The sequence below is a fragment of the Otolemur garnettii genome, unplaced genomic scaffold, assembly GCF_000181295.1.
Source record: "Otolemur garnettii isolate 467f Iridium unplaced genomic scaffold, OtoGar3 scaffold00076, whole genome shotgun sequence".
Classification (NCBI taxonomy): Eukaryota; Metazoa; Chordata; class Mammalia; order Primates; family Galagidae; genus Otolemur; species Otolemur garnettii.
The window spans coordinates 7,109,411-7,113,576 of NW_003852471.1; positions in this window are offsets into that span (position 1 = coordinate 7,109,411).

The following is a 4,166-nucleotide window of genomic DNA, read 5'->3' on the forward strand; positions in this document are numbered from 1 at the left end:
TTGAGACTGAGTCTCACTCTGTTACGCAGGCTGGAATCGCTGGGACTACAGGTTCATGCCACTATACCCAGATAATTCTTCTATTTTTTTGTAGAGATAGCGTTTCACTCTTGCTCAGGCTGGTCTCCAACTGCTGACCTCAAACAATCCTCTCACCTCAGCCCCCCAGAGTGCTAGGATTATAGGCGTGAGTCCAGCCTCTGGACAACTCTCTTTGGCCAGATAAGATGGGTAATTACTCCAGTGAGATGGATTAGGGAAAAATTCTATCTTAGTTGCCCAGAACCTGAATTAAAGAAAGACACCCCTTCCTCCCAAACTACATAAGACTCACAGTGTTCAGGCCTGGGGCACCTGTGACCTTAAGGCCACAAGTTGCCCTCCAGATTCTCAAGTATGGCCCCTCCACTGAATCCAAACCTCACACAACAGAAAAATTTTATTAAAGGGATTTGGTTTGTACAATTTGGATTCAGTAGCTGGGCATTGTGGAAGTATCTAGAGTCCCAACTACTGGGGAGGCTGAGGTAAGAGGATGGATCGCCTAAGCCCAGTAGTTTGAGGTTGCTGTGAGCTGTCATGTGACAGCACTGTAGCACAGGGCAACTGAGTAAGACTCTGTTTCAAATATTTTTTAAAAATGGATAAATAAATTAAAAGGAAAAAATGTAAGTAAATTTAGATTCAGTCAAAAGGCCACACTTGAGGATCCAGAAGGTTCTGAGGCCATAGGTTCCCCACCTCTGGTTGGCCTGTTCTATGCAATTCTAAATTTTATTTTCACATATGTGCTGTTTAATTCCTGTATTAACACAAGAAACCAGCAGGGACAATTGGTAAAACATTGTACAACTTCAGGCCTCAGCACTAACCTGGAAATCAAAATATTTTTATTCTGAATCTTCATGCATCTAGCTCTATCTAAGACCTGCAGTTTATACAAATGAGAGGAATTCTGTGAGTTCCTGAAGGATGCTATGGTAGAAACATTATTTGGCTTTTTTCCTTTTTTCTTTTTTTTTCATATTTTATCATTGTTTGTTACAGATTTAGAAGAGAAGGGATAGAAAGATGGTCACATTGCCTTCTCAACAATAAAGATTTGTTTAGAAGTCTACCGTCTGTTAAGAGAGTGAGCGCATGGATTCAAATCCCAGCATTGCCACTTACTAGTTATATGACCTTCAGTGACTGACTTAGACTTCACGTTTACAGTTTTGTCATCTGTAAAAATGGGGATTAGCAATGCCTATCCCATAGGTTATTGTTATCACTTTATGTCCATCACAGTTTTTCTAGTTCCAAGGATAGTGTCTTATTATTAAAAGGAGGACACCATCTGTTGTCATAATAACTCTGAAGTGAAAGCCTTAACTTTGGAATTATGTGTTTAAATGGCTGTTTAATTTCTATTTCTAGCCATGAGAGGCTAGCCTGTAGCAGGAAAATTCTCCCATGAACACAACTAGAAGGGCCAAATATATATATTTTTTAATTCTGAAGGCAATGAGGGGCTATCAAGGCAGCCTGAGGGGTCAAGATCCACAGAGGAAGGCAAGGTCGCTGTCACGAGCCTGACATGCCACATTCTGTGTGGATCGTATGCTGACTCCCAAAGCAGAATGGATGTAGGTAGAAGGAGTAGAATGTGGCTACTAAGAAGCAGAGAAGGTAAACAGAGGTTTTGAGATACTCACTAGAGAGAAAAAAATTGGTGTTCAGGGCCTCTAAGGCGATCAGAACTTCAGATGCCAAAATCTTGGAGGGAAAGAAAGTGAGGAGAGTGATTCAAATAGAATGAGCTACTTTTTGCCTCGAAATATTTGCTAATTAGTAAGCAGAACAGGCCAAAATTTAGAGAGGCAACACAAAAGGTAGCTGCTGAAAGAGAAATTAAACAGTGCTATGGCAGTCCCACAGTGCCGGGTAAATAAACGTGGCACTACACAGAATCAGAAATACAAATCTATGATTTCCTGGTGGTTGAGTAAGCAGGTATTAGTTGAAGATGTAGTGAAGTTTTGCTGGGGTCTTGAACAGCAGCTACATCAGTCTTTGGGCTCCAGTGGTGGCAGCAGTGGACTGAATGTGCATGACTCAAGGACCAGAGCAGCTTATGCTGATGGCAGTGTTAGCATGTCCATAGGGGACAATTCTTGGGCTCAGGTGGCTTGCTCAGAAGCTGGTAGTCAAAGAAAAGAATGAAGTGTGGGGGCAAGTTTTCAGGACCCCAAGCAGCTGGTGTGATGTGGAGGTGGCAGTAGCAGTGGTGGAGTCATCCACCAGGACCCAAGTGGTTGGTCTCTGTTGGTATTATTGGTAGCTGCAATGGATTGGGCAGGCTAGTGCTTGGCCCTACAGCTGCCTATAATAGCTGGTAGGTATTGTCCTAAGTGTTCTTAGGAGAGATTAGTTTCCCCTGTCTCTTACCAGCCAGGTGGTGGCTGTAGTCATGTCACCTTAAACTCAGCCCAAGAGTGAATCACAGCCCACTGTTAAACTCTCAATATGGTACCAGATGTGGGCCTGCAATCAAAGAGGACAGAGTCCCATTCAGGCAAGCAGAATAGACAGGAGACTGCAGGGAGTTCTGTATCCCATGTTCATGGATCAGAAGAATCAATGTTGTCCAAAGCAATCTACAAATTCAATGCATTTCCTATCAAAATACCATTTTTCATAGATTTAGGAAAATAATTCTAAAATTAATATGGAATAAAACCCAAATAGTCAAAGCAACCTAAGCGAAAAAAAAAAAAAAAGAAGAACATCATACTGCCTGATTATAAGGCAATAGTAACCAAAGCACCATGGTACTGGTGTAAATATAGACACATAGATCAATGAAACAGAGTAGAGAACCCAGAAATAAAGCCAACTGAGTTTTTACAAAGTCAATAATAATATACAATAGAGAAAAGACATCTCTTTCAGTAAATGGTGCCAGGAAAATTGGGTTAGCCATGTGCAGATGAATAAAACTATATTCCTATCTCTCATCATATACAAAAATTAACTCAGATGGATTAAAGACTTAAATATTAATATAATACCCCAAACAGTAAAAATCCTGGAAGAAACCCCAGGAAAAACTTTCCCGGACATTGGTCTCGGTCAGTGGTTCTCAACCTTCCTAATGCCATGATGTATTTTCATTGTTACAAAGGGGTCGTGACCCCCAGGTTGAGAATCACAGGCCTAGGTAAAGAATGTATGACTAAGGCCCTAAAAGCAAATGCAATAAAAACAAAAATAGACAAATGGGACTTACTTAACTGAAAAACTTCTTTTTTTTTCTTTTTATTGCATCTTACAGATACTTTTTTTTAAATAAATTGAAGATGTGGGCAACCCTATGTCACATAAGTCTATGGGTGCCATTTTTCCCATAGCATGTGCCCAGGTCATGTCTCTGCATCAACACTTTGGGGATAAAGTATTTTTAATCAAGATATGTATATATTGTTTTATTTCAGATTAATATGAGGGTACAAACTATTAGGTTAAACTGAAAACCTTCTTCACAAAAGAAAAGAAATAAAAGAGTAAATAGCAACCTACAAAATAAGAGAATATTACGTTTTCCAAATTACAAATTACGTTTTCCAACAAAGGACTAACATCCAGAATCTACAAGGAACTCAAATAACTCATCCAGAAAAAAACAAGCAACCCCCTTAAAAAGTGGGCAAATGAGATGAACAGGCATTTTTCAAACAAAGATATACAAATGGCCAAGAAACATATGAAAAATGCTCAACATCACTAATCATCAGGGAAATGCAAATTAAAACCACAAAGAGAAATAGTATTACCCCACATAACAATGCCACTTAATAAAAAGTCAAAAAAAAATGTTGGCACAGGTGCAGTAAAAAGTGAATATTTACACACTGTTGGTGGGAATAAAATTAGTACAACTTCTAGAGAGATCATCATAGAGATTTCTCAAAAAACTAAAAGTATAATATATCTACCATTCAATTCTTCAATCCCCTTACCGAGTATCTACCCAGAGAAAGAGAAATCATTGTATCAAAAAGACACTTGAACTCATATGTTTATTGCAGCACAATTCACAGTCACAAAGATATATAATCACCCTAAAAGCCCATGGACTCCTGAGTGGATTAAGAAAATACACACACACACACACACACACACAC